The following is an 18,436-nucleotide window of genomic DNA, read 5'->3' on the forward strand; positions in this document are numbered from 1 at the left end:
CGCTTCTGCCTTGGTGCCAATGATGGTCGTATGCGTGTTTGGCGCCGTGCAGGTGAGCGCCACAATCAGGACTGCATACGACCGAGGCACACAGGGCCAACACAGGGCATCATGGTGTGGGGAGCGATCTCCTACACTGGCCGTACACCACTGGTGATCGTCGAGGGGACACTGAATAGTGCACGGTACATCCAAACCGTCATCGAACCCATCGTTCTACCATTCCTAGACCGGCAAGGGAACTTGCTGTTCCAACAGGACAATACACGTCCGCATGTATCCCGTGCCACCCAACGTGCTCTAGAAGGTGTAAGTCAACTACCCTGGCCAGCAAGATCTCCAGATCTGTCCCCCATTGAGCATGTTTGGGACTGGATGAAGCGTCGTCTCACGCGGTCTGCACGTCCAGCACGAAAGCTGGTCCAACTGAGGCGCCAGGTGGAAATGGCATGGCAAGCCGTTCCACAGGACTACATCCAGCATCTCTACGATCGTCTCCATGGGAGAATAGCAGCCTGCATTGCTGCGAAAGGTGGATATACACTGTACTAGTGCCGACATTGTGCATGCTCTGTTGCCTGTGTCTATGTGCCTGTGGTTCTGTCAGTGTGATCATGTGATGTATCTGACCCCAGGAATGTGTCAATAAAGTTTCCCCTTCCTGGGACAATGAATTCACGGTGTTCTTATTTCAATTTCCAGGAGTGTATTTTCCTGTAGTCTGCATGCTGAGGCGTGATTTGTGATTTTTCAGTACCTTTGAGGAGTTATCTTTGAGTCTGATTGGGTAATCTATGGCCGTTAGCCTTCCCATGTGCCCTAAAATCGGTTACTGCTGTTAACAGTGCTATCCACGTTGCAGATCTTAAAGTAATAAATCCAATGAATATTTATAAACGTTCAGACTTTCTCTCTGTCTTCCATTTTACAGTTTTTGAGTGGTAACACAACTCTTGGCCTTTAGCCCACCATGTGTTCTATACATTGCTGGTAGGGCAAAATGGTGTTATTTAAACTGTAGATCACAACAAATACCTATACGTGTACAAGATTGCTGAGTGTTTTCCAGTTTTTTTTGTTGATAGTACAATTTTTGGCCTTCATCCCACCGCATATCAGAAACCACGTGCTGTATTTACATATTCCGCAATATAGGATGCATAATTCTGAATACAATGAATACTACTTGTGTGGCGCATTTCTACTAGTTTCTGATTTTAATTTTTTTTTTTCCTTTTTACATGATGGTCTTGGACACATCTCCCCAGACCGTATGTGTGCCCCTGACATTCATGATTGGTCCCTGACACCTCAGTGATAACAAATTATAGATTTAAACGTTGGCTTTACCAATTATGACTGTGCTGTAAGCGTCATAACATAAATGAGTTCAGCTACAAATGACAAATCAATCGCAATACGATGTCTATGATGTTAATTGCACAGTAAACAAACCGTACTGCGCAGTGTGCATGAGCGCACAAGTTTGGTATTCGATAGTTGCCGCACACTTTGTTACTTAAGGCTATCCACCATGAGAAGTTCATATCATATCGGATGGTCAGAATCGCTTTTTAACTGTCCTGAGGCCAAAAACCGCATAAAAACAACAATTATCGGTTTTTAACTGTCGTAAGACGTGCAAAAAGACATGTTGAATATGCTGCTCATCGTTTTCTACCATCAGTTGAAGTCGAGAAACAGCATGATCCACAACGCATCGGAATTTCTCAGGAGTCACGTTCAGAATGCGTTGCGCAATGCGTGCCTTCAGTTCAGCTACGTTCGTAATCGGAGCACTGGACGCAGCATCTTTCAGGTGACTCCACAGCCAGAAGTCACACAGATTAAGGTTAGGTCATCTGGATAGCCAGGCTGTAGGGAAATGACTGTTGATAATTCTAGCATTTCCAGAACGCCTCTGCAGTAGCCGCTTCACTGGCTGTGCAATGTGCAGAGAAGCACCATCGTGCATCAAAATGGTCCTAAATGGTCCTACCCGCACATCCACGCTGTTGAAGGGTTGGAATGATGCTGGTGCGCAAAAGATTCTCATATCGTTTACCAGTGGCGGTATAGGTAAGAGGCCGCGTCAAGATTAATCTCCTAGAAAAAAATTCGATCCTGCGATAAACGATCCCTCCTCGAAAAAACACGATCCTACGATAAACGATGCTCTCCTTGAAAAAAAATACAATCCTAAGATAAATGATGGTATCAACCCGCACCACACAGTAATCTTTAAAAAATGAGGTGGTACCTATTGATGTGCGTATGGATTTACCGTTGCCCGTATTCTCCAATTCTGCGTATTGACATGTTCATGGAGATGGCAATGCGCTGCGTCTGTCCATAGAATGTTCGATGTCCATTCATTGTCCACTTCCATGCGAGCAAGAAACTCTAGAACTCGGGCAGGTCAGTATGAAGCAACTTCTGAACACAGGTATTTTGAATGGGTAGCAATACAGGATCTTTCGTAGAATTTCATGCACCGTGCTCACAGGCGTCCAAAGTTCAGGAAATTCCCCGTGCACTGCTTGTTTGCTGGACAATTTCTGCAATACTGTGACCACAACTTCTACTGACATCGGATCAGTTGTTTATCTCCCAATGCCACACTGAATTTCTGAAGAACGCGTCTTTCCGAATTTCGTAATCATTTTCTCCACGCCCTTGGCAGACACAGGACCAACAACTTTCTTCATACCTTTCAGCGTTCGGAACTTGTGCAGAGCTACTGGCACATATTCACCCTTTTTGTAAAAAAGCTTTACCGGCAGCGCGCGATCCTGCATTGAGACAGTCATGCCGATCGCCTCAAACGCAAACTGAGGAACAAATGTTTACCCTGCCTCTTATTTTGCATATTCTGCTGCTTACGGCGACATGTAGTGGTAAAATTTTCTTTGGTTTCATAACGTTTCCGTTTCTTCGATAATATTCTGTTCAAACTTGAGTCATTCTGAACACTGGTTCTTTTTTTACAGGGTTTTGGAACTGGAACTTTAATTGTAATCACCCTGTATACCCCTTACTTACATACAGTTATGAAATGCTTTAAACATTGTGACAGAGAGTCTCTAGCACATGTATGTGTATTAATTAACAAAATGTGTAACTGCTACTGCTATAAGCAAATATGAGTAATGTGACCTTTCAAATTCACATTCACCGAAATCGACTGCTGGGCTATAAATAAAAAACCAGCACAGTAGCTGTTGTACGTTCAATGAAATTCCTCAAATGTTATATGTGTGTTCTTGGTGTCTAGCTCCTAGGCTAAAGAGCACTTTAATCTTTGCGCAGCGACGTTATGAAGTTGGACATCTGAAGTTTCATCTTCAACAACCTATACATCGATGTACATGTGCAACAAGTTTTCACTTAAATGTTTTTTTTTTCCCCTATAATCCATCCCCCCCATGAACCATGGACCTTGCCGTTGGTGGGGAGGCTTGCGTGCCTCAGCGATACAGATAGCTGTACCGTAGGTACAACCACAACGGAGGGGTATCTGTTGAGAGGCCAGACAAACGTGTGGTTCCTGAAGAGGGGCAGCAGCCTTTTCAGTAGTTGCAAGGGCAACAGTCTGGATGATTGACTGATCTGGCCTTGTAACAATAACCAAAACGGCCTTGCTGTGCTGGTACTGCGAACGGCTGAAAGCAAGGGGAAACTACGGCCGTAATTTTTCCCGAGGTCATGCAGCTTTTACTGTATGATTAAATGATGATGGCGTCCTCTTGGGTAAAATATTCCGGAGGTAAAATAGTCCCCCATTCGGATCTCCGGGCGGGGACTACTCAAGAGGATGTCGTTATCAGGAGAAAGAAAACTGGCGTTCTACGGATCGGAGCGTGGAATGTCAGATCCCTTAATCTGGCAGGTAGGTCAGAAAATTTAAAAAGGGAAATGGATAGGTTAAAGTTAGATATAGTGGGAATTAGTGAAGTTCGGTGGCAGGAGGAACAAGACTTCTGGTCAGGTGACTACAGGGTTATAAACACGAAGTCAAATAGGGGTACTGCAGGAGTAGGTTTAATAATGAATAGGAAAATAGGAATGCGGGTAAGCTACTACAAACAGCGTAGTGAACGCATTATTGTGGCCAAGATAGACACGAAGCCCATGCCTACTACAGTAGTACAAGTTTATATGCCAACTAGCTCTGCAGATGACGAAGAAATTGAAGAAATGTATGATGAAATAAAAGAAATTATTCAGATAGTGAAGGGAGACGAAAATTTAATAGTCATGGGTGACTGGAATTCGAGTGTAGGAAAAGGGAGAGAAGGAAACGTAGTAGGTGAATATGGATTGGGGCTAAGAAATGAAAGAGGAAGCCACCTGGTAGAATTTTGCACAGAGCACAACTTAATCATAGCTAACACTTGGTTTAAGAATCATGATAGAAGGTTGTATACATGGAAGAACCCTGGAGATACTAAAAGGTAGCAGATAGATTATATAATGGTAAGACAGAGATTTAGGAACCAGGTTTTAAATTGTAAGACATTTCCAGGGGCAGATGTGGACTCTGACCACAATCTATTGGTTATGACCTGTAGATTAAAACTGAAGAAACTGCAAAAAGGTGGGAATTTAAGGAGATGGGACCTGGATAAACTGAAAGAACCAGAGGTTCTACAGAGTTTCAGGGAGAGCATAACGGAAAAATTGACAGGAATGGGGGAAAGAAATACAGTAGAAGAAGAATGGCTAGCTTTGAGGGATGAAGTAGTGAAGGCAGCAGAGGATCAAGTAGGTAAAAAGACGAGGGCTAGTAGAAATCCTTGCGTAACAGAAGAAATATTGAATTTAATTGATGAAAGGAGAAAATATAAAAATGCAGTAAATGAAGCAGGCAAAAAGGAGTACAAACGTCTCAAAAATAAGGTCGACAGGAATTGCAAAATGGCTAAGCAGCGATGGCTAGAGGACAAATGTAAGGATGTAGAGGCCTATCTCACTAGGGGTAAGATAGATACTGCCTACAGGAAAATTAAAGAGACCTTTGGAGATAAGAGAACCACTTGTATGAACATCAAGAGCTCAGATGGAAACCCAGTTCTAAGCAAAGAAGGGAAAGCAGAAAGGTGGAAGGAGTATATAGAGGGTCTATACAAGGGCGATGCACTTGAGGACAATATTATGGAAATGGAAGAGGATGTAGATGAAGATGAAATGGGAGATACGATACTGCGTGAAGAGTATGTCAAGAGCACTGAAAGACCTGAGTCGAAACAAGGCCCCCGGAGTAGACAACATTCCATTGGAACTACTGACGGCCTTGGGAGAGCCAGTCCTGACAAAACTCTACCATCTGGTGAGCAAGATGTATGAAACAGGCGAAATACCCTCAGACTTCAAGAAGAATATAATAATTCCAATCCCAAAGAAAGCAGGTGTTGACAGATGTGAAAATTACCGAACAATCAGTTTAATAAGTCACAGCTGCAAAATACTAACTCGAATTCTTTACAGACGAATGGAAAAACTAGTAGAAGCCCACCTTGGGGAAGATCAGTTTGGATTCCGTAGAAATACTGGAACACGTGAGGCAATACTGACCTTACGACTTATCTTAGAAGAAAGATTAAGGAAAGGCAAACCTACGTTTCTAGCATTTGTAGACTTAGAGAAAGCTTTTGACAATGTTGACTGGAATACTCTCTTTCAAATTCTAATGGTGGCAGGGGTAAAATACAGGGAGCGAAAGGCTATTTACAATTTGTACAGAAACCAGATGGCAGTTATAAGAGTCGAGGGACAAGAAAGGGAAGCAGTGGTTGGGAAGGGAGTAAGACAGGGTTGTAGCCTCTCCCCAATGTTATTCAATCTGTATATTGAGCAAGCACTAAAGGGAACAAAAGAAAAATTCGGAGTAGGTATTAAAATCCATGGAGAAGAAATAAAAACTTTGAGGTTCGCCGATGACATTGTAATTCTGTCAGAGACAGCAAAGGACTTGGAAGAGCAGTTGAACGGAATGGACGGTGTCTTGAAGGGAGGATATAAGATGAATATCAACAAAAGCAAAACGAGGATAATGGAATGTAGTCGGGTGATGCTGAGGGTATCAGATTAGGAAATGAGACACTTAAAGTAGTAAAGGAGTTTTGCTATTTGGGGAGCAAAATAACTGATGATGGTCGAAGTAGAGAGGATACAAATGTAGACTGGCAATGGCAAGGAAAGCGTTTCTGAAGAAGAGAAATTTGTTAACATCGAGTATAGATTTAAGTGTCAGGAAGTCATTTCTGAAAGTATTTGTATGGATTGTAGCCATGTATGGAAGTGAAACATGGACGGTAAATAGTTTGGACAAGAAGAGAATAGAAGCTTTCGAAATGTGGTGCTACAGAAGAATGCTGAAGATTAGATGGGTAGATCACATAACTAATGAGGAAGTATTGAACAGGATTGGGGAGAGGAGAAGTTTGTGGCACAACTTGACCAGAAGAAGGGATCGGTTGGTAGGACATGTTCTGAGGCATCAGGGGATCACCAATTTAGTATTGGAGGGCAGTGTGGAGGGTAAAAATCGTAGGGGGAGACCAAGAGATGAATACACTAAGCAGATTCAGAAGGATGTAGGTTGCAGTAGGTACTGGGAGATGAAGAAGCTTGCACAGGATAGAGTAGCATGGAGAGCTGCATCAAACCAGTCTCAGGACTGAAGACCACAACAACAACACAATCCATCACTTGCACGAGTTACAGTGTCATCCTCTCCTTTTCAAGCACAGTTTTTTTATTTTATCGTCATCGATAATATCTGCCATTCCTGTCTACACACAGGATAATACGAAAATATGCGCAACAATTGTCAGCTGAATATTACCTTCTATTTGTAAACCTCTGAATCTGTATCAACGTCTGTAGTCCCCGAGGAATTATCTGTGAATTGAAAGGCCCCTCTACGATGCAAGCGAATCACTCGAAACGAATCGATGACGTGTTTAGTGGAAAACTGTATCTCAACGTTGAATTGGAAACGTTTCGACATTGTGTTTCCCCTTTTCTCCAACGGCCACTTGCGACACTCGAAACAGTTATGAGGACAGTATCTGCCGTATGTCCCAATGACGGAGCCGTTAAGTAGCTGTTTGTACTTCTAATTCTCGAGTAGGAAGTCATCATGATCCCAGCGCCAAACACTTCGCAACTTGTTTGTCACTTCAAAGTGCAAAGCTTGTTCGCTTTTGAAGATTCTAAGTGGTCTCTTGTTGCAAAATGAATTTTCCCGGACGCATGTATCCTCGTCATCTTCAAGCCTTTCCTGATACAGTCAGAATTCTACAAATTGATTTAATCCTTTAAATTTTCCTTACACATTCATGATTGTTTCACTTTGTCCTTGTTCTCGAACACTTGAGCCACCTATTTAACTATATCTACGTGATTACTCTGTTATTCACAATTAAGTGCCTGGCAGAGGGTTCAATGAACCACCTTCAAGCTGTCTCTCTACTGTTCCACTCTCGAAAGGCGCGCGGGAAAAACGAGCTCTCAAATTCTTCTGTGCAAGCCCTGATTTCTCTTATTTTATCGTGATAATCGTTTCTCCCTATGTAGGTGGATGTCAACAGAAAGTTTTCGCAATCGGAGGAGAAGACTGGTGATTTAAATTTCATGAGAAGATCCCGTCGCAACGAAAAACGCCTTTGTTTTAATCATTGCCTCCCCTATTTCGCGATAGTACAAAACGAACCACCCTACTTTGAACTTTTTCAATATCATCCGTCAGTCCCACCTGATACGGATCCCACACCTCACAGCAATACTCCAGAATAGGGCGGATGTAGTGTAAGCAGTCTCTTTAGTAGATCTGTTGCACCTTCTAAGTGTTCTGCCAATGAATCGCAGTCTTTGGTTTGCTCTACCCAAAACTTTATCTATGTCATCGTTCCAGTTTAAGTTATTTGTATTTGTAATCCTAAGTGTTTAGATGAATTTGCAGCTTTCAGATTTGTGTGACTTATCGTCTAATCGAAATTTAGCGGATTTCTTTTAGTACTCATGAGAATAACTTCACACTTTCCTTTATTCAGGGTCAATTGCCACTTTTCGCACCACACACATATCTTATCTAAATCTTTCTGCAATTCATTTTGATCATCTGATGACTTTACAAGACAGTAAATGACAGCATTATCTGCAAATAATCTAAGAGGGCTACTGAGATTGTCTCCTATGTCGTTAATATAGATCAGGAACGATAGAGGGCCTATAACACTTCCCTGGGGAACGCCGGATATTACTTCTGCTTAACTCGATGTAAAAACAGGGAACAGAAATGTGTTGGCTTCCTTCTTTTCGTTTGAACCTTCAAAAGGTGTGTGCGCGCGCGCGCGCGTGTGTGTGTGTGTGTGTGTGTGTGTGTGTGTGTGTGTGGTCTGTTTTAGTCTTCAAGCCGAAGACTGATTTGATGCAGCTCTTCACTCTAGTCGATGCTGTGCAAGCTTCTTCTTTTCCACCAAACTTTTATTATCTACGTCTGTTTGAGTTTGCTTATTATATTCAAACCTTGGTCACCTTCTACAATTTCTACACTCCACACTTCTCTCCGCTGCCAAATTGATAATTCTTTGATGCCTAAGAATATGCCACATCATCCGATTCGTTCTTTTGGTCGAGTTATACTGTCAATTTCTTCTCCTCCCTCCCCCTCCCACTCCCCCATATCGATTCATTACCTCCTCATTAGCTATTCGACCTACCCATCTAATCTTCAATACTTTTCTGTAGCACCACATTTCAAAAGCTTCTAGTCTTTACTAATTTGACTCGTTTAAAGCCTACGTTTCACATCCACACAAAGCTACACTTCTGCCATTATCAATTATTGTGCTATGCGGATAGCAAAGCTCGTGTACTACTTCTAGTGTCTCATGTCTAATTAAATTCCCGCAGTATTACCTGATTTAATTCAACTTTCTTCCATTGTTCTTGTTCTGCTTTTGTTGATGCTCATCTAATAACCTCTTTTCAAGATTCTGTCCATTTCATTCAGCTACTCCTCCAACTCCTTTGCCGTTTCTGACACTATTGCAAATGTCACCGGCAAACCTCCAAGTCTTTTATTCTTTTCCCTGAACTTTAATTTCCTTTCTAAAATTCTCCTTGGTTTCCTTTAATGTTTACATCGACTTTTAAGTGCAGTCTCATTTCTGTTCAATTTGTAGATAATCCTTCGCTCCCTTTTTTATCCTGGTTAACTTCAGATTTTCAAAGAGTGAATGTCAGACAAAAATTTCAAAGGTTTTCTCTGAATCTAAAAGATAAAATAAATGTAACATTGACTTTTTTTCTACATGTCTTCGGAGGTAAGTCGTGGGGTCAGTATTGCTTCCCTTTTTCCTATATTTCTCTGTAACCCAAACTAATCTTGCTTCAGGCCTGTTTCCAGCAATTTTTTTCTTTACATAATTCCTATCATTATTTTACAACCATGACTTATTAAACTGATAGTAACTGGCTTTATTATTTTCTTCTTGAAATCTGGTGGTATTTCGACACTCTCTTATATCTTGCACACTAGATGGAATAGCTTTGTCATGGCAGGCTCTCCAAGGATCTGAGTTATTCTCAGCAAATGTTGTCTGCTTCAGGGGTCTCGTGTCGAATTAGATCATTCAGTGTCCTGTCAAATTCTTCTCGCAATATCACAGCTCGCATCTCATCTTTATGTGCTTCGTCTTTCCTTTCTATGACGTTCTATTCAAGTTGATTCCTCTTGTACGGCGTTTCTATACAACGCTGCCTCCCTCCAGCTTTCCCTTCTTTGCTTATTATTTACGGGACATATGAGCTTTTCACATTTCTACTATTGTTTCACTTTTATTCAAAGGACTTTGTAATTTTCCCGTAGGCTTCATTTGTCTTTCCTCTAGTCATGCTCGCCTTTACAGCCTTGCTTTTGATTTCTAATCAATTCTGCTTAGACATTTCGCATGTTTTGTGAATCAATCTTATACGTTTACATTATCTACTAATCCACTTAATTTGCTGCATTTTTATTTTTATTTTTTCCTTATATCAATTAAATTCAATATCTCCAAGAGTTTCTACTGCGCCTTATCTTCTGCGGTATTCCTTCCTGCTGTTTAGTCAATCGTTTCCTAGTGCTCTCTCTGAAACTCAATCCGAAACTTAACATCCTCTGATTCTTTCAACCTATCCAGATCCCATTTCTTTAGCTTACAATCTTTATCCGAAATCTGCACTCTAATGGTGTTTGAAATTTAGGTTCGAAATGTTCGTCTTATTATTATATAATCTATCTGAAACCTTCTGGTGTCTCCAGGTCTCTTCCACGTATATCGTTCGCTGTTGTGCGCCCTAAAACACTAATCATCATCATCATCACGTATATCGTATTCTTTATAATTTGTAAACCAAATGTTAGCAACGACTAAATTATGGTCTGTGCAAAATTCTAATAGGCAGCTTCCCCTTTTATTCCGTTCCCCAAGTCCATGATTTCTTGCTTTTTTTCTTTCTCTTCCTCTTTCTACTAAAGAATTACAGTTCTCCATAACAATTAAATTTTCGTCTCCTTTAGCTATCTGAAAAATTAACTAGGTGTTAATAACTGTTTATGATCCTGTCTAGTATGAGCAAATGTATTACTAATCGTTCTGAAAATACAGTCTGCCTTAGCCATCAGATGGCAGTTTGCAACACTATTATCGATATTACCTATATTTATCTTATCACCTTTTTTGTCTGTCTTTGCTTAATGTGACATCTGAGTAGCCCTGCTCTTTGATAAAAGATCTATGTGAACGTTTTATTCATTATTTATATCCATTTATGTCAATATAATTCATTTATGTAATTGTAAAAGTAATGTTCTGTAAAAGAATGGAAAGTTGAAGGCTTTACATGTAGCATTGGTTCATGCGTAGTAATCATGTAAAACATGGAGGGATGTCCCTCTGCAACGAAACCCGCAAGACGGGAATAGAAAAGGTGGACTTGGCGGTCTAACTGCAAGGCTCCTTTATGGCAAGATTTAGTCGGTGGTTAGCAAGCAAAGTGTTCGCATCTTGTGTGCTGAACGAGGAAAGAAGAGCAGCAAGCTTATTTAATATATCTTCGAATGTGGAAGAAACTTGTCTCACTATTCATGGCATACATTGGTCAGCTCAGTACTATGAATATTCGACGCTAAGAAGAGAATTTTCAGAACTCGTTACACATCAAGATCTATGGCTACTTTTGCTGTCTTTTTTCAGTAGCCACAGCGGATCGCCACAGCCATCACCATCGTCTCAAATTACCAGTTGAGTGCTGTAAAATTGGATGGGCAAGTTATTTACTTTCTTATCCAAATAACAATGCTGTTTTGTTTAAACTATGCTGAAGGTCAGTGTTTTATCCTTAGTCCTTTACCTAGACAGAGTCCTATTCCAAGTGTTACGATATTTCTGAGTTTCCTATTTGAGTGATCTTAGAAGTAATTGTTATCTACAGAAACGTTTAATAACTTTTGTGGAGTGTCAAATTTTATAATTATTCAGTGAGCCTTGTTTCCGTAATACTCTTTGTATTTATTCATAAAGGGAGAGTTACAACTGCACTAAAGTGTAACTGTCAAGAAAAGATCTAAAGTGCTTTGCTTAAAAGACATTTTTATTGAAATATCAATACAATGTCAAAGTTACCTGCATAAAAGTACAATCTGTCAGAGTTGTTACTGTCTACCAAACAGGAAAGGTCAGCGTAATGAATAATTCATGTACAGGTTTGCCTTAATATGTACGTATCTTTTGTTTGCAGTTAATAGTGTTGTTCATACTGTGTTGCAACACAACTAGTCAGCTACGACGATAGTCACTGATAGACTGGTTTCTGCTCCCCCAACCCCCCTTCCCCCCCAAATACATTACAAATTACAATTACTAGGATAATGAGGTGCAACTACCAAATTTATGACATTAGCGTGCTATATAATAAGTAACTGCCTCCACTATTTAAACTGCTACAGGTTCAGGGGCATGTCATACTTGTGCTCTACAGAAGTAAATGCTCCTTGATGAAACATATAACATAAAGATTTGAATATCATTTCTGTAACAGTAAGTCCCAATAATTAAACCGATGAAAGATCCTCATGTGCAAGTTAGTAGTGCTTCACCATTACTAATCATTTTCCTGTAATGATCATTAGCTTTCTGCTTCAATATTCACATAGTAACTGGTACTGAGAGCTAGTTTTTGCCAGAACCTTTCAATATTCCCTCTGTGTTATTCATAACAAACCATCGATATACTTGTCTTGCTTGCTACAGTATACTGCTCTCTCGTGACCTATACATAAATATAGTATTTCTTCATGAACAGAACTAGTACATGATAGAACGTAACGTTATCAGCGTCCTGCTAATTTAGTAGTATTGGTAGTGTTCTAAGACTATATATGAATAGCAGCAAATTAATAAAAACTTAATCTGGAATGAAAGCTGCACATACGTGATAGTGCACAGAGCACAATTCGGAGCTATTCGAGAAATTTCTTCTGCCACAGATAAATGTGGCAGAGAAACTAAACATACTGATGACAGAAGAGCATTAACAAGTTTCCTTAAATAACACGATGTCTGAAGAACGTCTGTGTGTATAGAGAGGACACTGTGTCAAGGAAAACAGGATGACGAAAACTGCATAATCAATGCCGCTGTTGCCAAAGCGCTTATTAAAGAGGTAAATGCAAATTGGAGGATTAAGTAGTGCCGGGTGGAGAAAACACGTACAACCCACCAGCGCAAAGGTTTATCGTGATCTGGCGACCGTTGAGTCTACCATTGTTCTGTCCTCTACCACAGATTCTCTTTACATAAGCAGAAAGCTAGAAAGCTACACACACATAGTGTTGGATTAGAGGTGAAAACCACGTTGAAGTCGATAGAGGAATTGAGATACCACAGTTTAAAATTCTTCAAAATTTACACAGATAAGGGGTGATGAAAATATTCCTATTTGAGGGCGTTGCTGCAACGTACTGTATGCAACCCAACGCCATTCGGAGGCAGGCAAATGGATAGTGTGTCCTTCTAAAGGATTGATTTAGTTATTTTTGTAGCATTATTCGTTTTTGAGAGTTCTCTAACATGTAAAATTCAACCAGTCGCTATTCCGTAACTGGTGTGAACTGAACCTCTAGCTTTTGCTGCACTTTACGCAGTAGACCAGTGGTGAGGCAGTTATTACAAACTGCTGAAAGTTTTACACATATGCGTATCTTCGAAAGTGTGTTTACGAGTTGTCGCTATATTCTCGTGAATTATCACCTCGAATGGCGAACTCCCCGCCGAAATTTTGAGTGTCCGGCTGGGCAATGCGTTTCAGGAATTTATCACAAATTACGCTGGATAGTGACTAGAGGCGTCCGATATCTGCATTAGGGCCCCGAGAGCACGCGGAAATGCCGCAGCACGACGTGGCATGGACTCGACTAATGTCTGAAGTGAACTGACACCCTGAATCCTGCAGAGCTGACCATAAATTCGTGGGAGTACGAGGGAGTGGAGATATCTTCTAAACAGCACATCGCAATTCATCCCACATACGCTCAATAGAGCTCATGTCTGGGGTGTCTGGTGGCCAGCGGAAGTATTTAACTTCAGAAGAGTGCTCTTGGAGACACTCTGTAGACATTCTGGACGTGTGGAGTGTCGCATTTTCCTGCTGGGATTGCCCAAGTCCTTCGGAATGCACAATGGACATGAATGGATGCAGGTGATCAGACAGGATTCTTATGTACGTGTCACCTGTCAGCCATATCTAGATGTACCAGGGGTCCCATATCACTCCAGTTGCACACGCCTCACACCATTTCAGAGCCTCCACAAGCGTGAACAGTCCGCTGCTGACATGCAGGGTCCATGGACTCATGAGGTTGTCTCCATACCCGCACACGTCCAACCGCTCGATACAATTTGAAACGAGACTCGTCCGACCAGGCAATATGTTTCTGGTCATCAACAGTTCAATGTCGGTGTTGACGGGCCCAGACGAGGACTGAAGCTTTGTGTCGTGCAGTCATTAACGGCACACGAGTTGGCCTTCAGCTCCGAAAACCCATATCGATGATGTTTTGTTGAATGGTTTGCACGCTAACACTTGTTGATGGCCCAGCATCGAAATATGCACCAATTTGCAGAAGGGTTGAACCTACGTCACGTTGAATGATTCTCTTCAGTTGTCGTTGGTCCCGTTCTTGCAGGATGTTTTTCCGACCGCAGTGATGTCGGAGATTTGATGTTTTAACGGATTTCTGATACTTACGGTACACTCATGAAACGGTCGTACGGGAAAATCGCCACTTCATCGCTACCTCGGAGATGCTGTGTCCCATCGCTCGTGGCCGATTATAACAGCACGTTCACTTAAATCTTGATAACCTCCCATTGTAGCAGCAGTAACCTATCTAACAACTGTGCCAGACACTTGTGTACCGAGCGAGGTGGCGCAATGGTTAGCTCACGACGGTTCAATCCCGCGTCCGGCCATCCTGATTTAGGTTTTCCGTGATTTCCCTAAATCGCTCCAGACAAATGCTGGGATGGTTCCTTTGAAAGGGCACGGCCGACTTCCTTCCCCATCCTTTCCTAATCCGATGAGACCGATGTCCTCGCTGTTTGGTCTCCTCCCCCAAACAACACAACCCAACTTGTTGTCTTATACTATAGGCGTTGTCGACCGCAGCACCATATTCTGCCTGTTTACATACCGCTGTATTTGAATACGCATGCCTTTGGCGCTTCAGTGTAACACACCGTCGCAAATCATGGATGACTCGTTCCGCTGCTGAAACCATGGGGTTCATGGCTGAGATGGGTCTCTCCACTCATCTACAAATATCTTCAAAGATCATCACGTGTCAGACACGATCTTGACACCTTGGAGATGAGGACCTGACACATTGTTCAGGGGTCCATTCCAGGTGTTCCCTAGGTCAAGGACCTAGGCTCTTTGTTCTGTTTCTCATGACGAACGCATACAGGTCCAGTTACCTTCCAGAGTAGGTAGTGCTATGTCTGGACATACACAGATATCCCAAAAGCCTCCAGAAAGGCAGTGCTTTCCACAAAACGTGCTTCATCAACATTACTGAGAAAGTGGCCTAACTTTTATCTCCTTTACACATGTAGTTACAATCAGTGATTTTTTGTGGTCAAATGAGCATTAAGAAAGATCCAGAATGAAATTTTCACTCTGCAGCGGAGTGTGAGCTGGTTTTGAAACTTCCTGGCAGATTAAAACTGTATCCCAGACCGTGACTCGAACTCAGGACCTATGCCTTTCGCGGGCAAGTGCTCTGCCAACTTAGTTCCCCAAGCACTACTCACGACCCGTCCTCACAATTTTACTTCCGCCAGTACCTCGTCTCCTACCTTCCAATCTTCACAGAAGTTCTCCTGCGAAACTTGCAGGACTAGCACTACTGGAGGAAAGGATACTGCGGATACATGGCTTAGCCACAGCCTAAGGGATGTTTCCAGAATGGAATTTTCACTCTGCAGCGGAGTGTGCGCTGATTTTGAAACTTCCTGGCAGATTAAAATTGTGTGCTAGACCGAGACTCGAACTCGGGACCTTTGCCTTTCGCGGTCATGTGCTCTACCAGAACTTGCCCGCGAAAGGCAAACGTCCCGAGTTCGAGTCTCGGTCTGGCACACAGTTTTAATCTGCCAGGAAGTTTCAAAATCAGCTCACACTCCGCTGCAGAGTTGGTAGAGCACTTGCCCGCAAAAGGCGAGGTCCCGAGTTCGAGTCTCGGTCTGGCACACAGTTTTAATCTGCCAGGAAGTTTCATTAAGAAAGATGTTTCGAATAAAAAGACACACTCACCCACGCAAACTGAGGTAGCCATGAGAGTGGTCCCAGTTTACTACAGATGAATGGTCTATTATTAGCTGACGTCATTACTTTGATTCATAAACACGTTTTGCAGATGGGTGACTGACAACATCCACTCTGACAAATGTGTGTCTTTGTAAAAAGTTTCAACCACTCTCATAGGAAGTGATGAATAAGCCTTGATATTCTAGTGATAGGCAAAATGAAATATATAATGTCTTTGGAAAATTTGTTAGCACTACCTGACTCGAAAAGAGACCCCTAAAGTAGTGACATAGCACACACTCTCATACAAATTGGTGCAACGGAAGGAATAACGCCTACATATCCAAAAATATTGCAGAATACGTAAATGAATAGATTAGTTTATAGAATGTGACAAGTTGTCTTGGCATGCATTAGCCTTTCGCTTATAGCGAGCGGCTGCGCTATGGGGCTGCTTATATAGTTCTATACTTACTGTTTCGAATGAATGCAGTATTTAACCATCTGAAAAATTAATCCAGTGTCCGCCGCACGTGAAACGATAAGTCAGTGACCTAGCGCTACCACACATAACACACCATCAGCCAGCGACACACCAGCACACATCGCCTTATCTTATTCAGTTCCTGAAGGACTAGCTAGTATGCAAAGAGATATTATCATCGGTCTCCAACCATGGCCGATTGTATGCGAACTTAATCATAAGAATGACCTTTACCCCAGCGGTTACTTTGTCTAAAATGGCGACAATATGGTAGCGCTCTATCTGAGTCGAGGTGACTGGATGTTTGTGATGTCCTCATCATTTCATCATCATTCATGAAAGTGACGAGACTGGACTGAGCAAAGGTTGGGAATTTGTACGGACGCTGATAACCGCGCAGTTGAGCGCCCCACAAACCAAACATCATCATCATCTATCTGAGTCACATTTAAGTTAACGTGAGTAAAGGGAGTGGCTTTTCCTGTAAATCACTATGCAACACGTGTTGTTAATAAGAAGTGTATTATTCCTCGAAAGTACGAACACAGATTACCATCTCGTGATTAAAACCTTACGAACGTTATTCTTTACAAAAACAAGCTTCTATCGTCGCAAAAGTAATGCAATATCATCCGCACAAAACAAACTTTATATTTATTGGATCTTTAAGATGGAAGAATTCAAAATGTAATAGAATGAAATGACGTTAAAAATGTTGCCGTAACCAGTCCCAAATAATTAATAATTCCCTACCACTTCAGGCCTGCCCCATTGTGTGTAAATACGCGGAAGGCACCTTTCAACTCCCATAGTAACATTGCGACAAAAATTACATCTGATCACAGGGATATAATAATTTCTATATCCAAGATGTGGAGTACACATCACGCACGGACCCGTAATTAGTAATTGTGCTTGACATGTATGAACTTTTATTTTGACGACTTCGCCTAGAGGGGTTTTTCCCGTATTTTTCACAGGAACTGAATAATAATAATTAATAAACGATTTCGTCACCGAAATGCCATCATCATATCTATGGAATAAGTAAATAGCATTTTCCGTGTTAATTGGAATATACTGAAATCGAGTAAACCACAGAACCAATCTGATAGCTGCTAACCTGTAGCCCTACTGAGTTCTTGTTTGAAAGTCCTATAAACAATGAATGATGACTAACTGAAACCCTCAGCTGCCGACAGGTGTTGTTGATATACCTCGATGTGGACAGCTGAAAATGTGTGCCCCGGCCGGGACTCGAACCCGGGATCTCCTGCTTACATGGCAGACGCTCTCTCCATCTGAGCCACCGAGGACACAGATGAATAGCGCGGCTGCACGGACTTATCCCTTGCACGCTTCCCGTGAGACTCACATTCCCAACTGTCCACAACTCTACATATGAACTGAACCTTGTAGACATTTGCCCATTCAACAACACCTGTCGGCAGCTGGAGGGTTTCAGTTAGTCATCATTTATTCAAGAGAAAAGCTGCACGGTCATCAACAGTATTCTGTTCTTTCGAGAACAGTTACTGTCTTCATATCCATAAATAATTATTCTAGCGTTAATAGGCCCATTGGTACTAGAACACATTCCCGTTCGACAGGGTAGATTCAGACCCCATCGCAGTTGTGTCGAGCAGGGACTCAGCCTTACAAAACATATTAAGTCTGAGTTCAGAAACGGTTGAATATCACATTCCTGTATATTGACTTGACTGTGGCATACCGCACGGTTTGGACAGAAGGTCTTATTTATAAACTTCCCAACGTGGAACCACGCTACCGAAAAGATCTTCATTAAATAATATGCTCTGCGGAAGATCTTTGCAGTTAATAACAGGTAACATTAAGAATAAAGTAAGACATCTAAGTAATGGGCTGCCTTAAGGCTCAGTATTCGCCCTGATCCTGTTTAACCTATATATTTCGAATGCACCAAGGAGAATAACATTCAACGTGAAGTCGATAACGAGGTCAATAGAGACGGAGCACAATCTCGGATTACGGAAGGCTGGGGAAGAACCATCCCCTCATTTGTCTAAAGCGATTTGGTGTAATCACGGAAAACCTAAATCTGGATGGCCGGAC

The 18,436-nt window shown here is 41.8% G+C and overlaps 1 non-coding gene across 1 annotated transcript; it reads right to left on the reverse strand.

Annotated features, from left to right (window-relative positions):
- Positions 1-17,584: 17,584 nt before the first annotated feature.
- Trnat-ugu lies at positions 17,585-17,658 on the reverse strand. Its single transcript has one exon. It is a non-coding gene; the product is annotated as a tRNA-Thr (tRNA).
- Between the last annotated feature and the right edge of the window lie 778 nt (positions 17,659-18,436).

Source organism: Schistocerca americana, chromosome 1, assembly GCF_021461395.2.
Source record: "Schistocerca americana isolate TAMUIC-IGC-003095 chromosome 1, iqSchAmer2.1, whole genome shotgun sequence".
In the NCBI taxonomy this organism is placed as follows: Eukaryota; Metazoa; Arthropoda; class Insecta; order Orthoptera; family Acrididae; genus Schistocerca; species Schistocerca americana.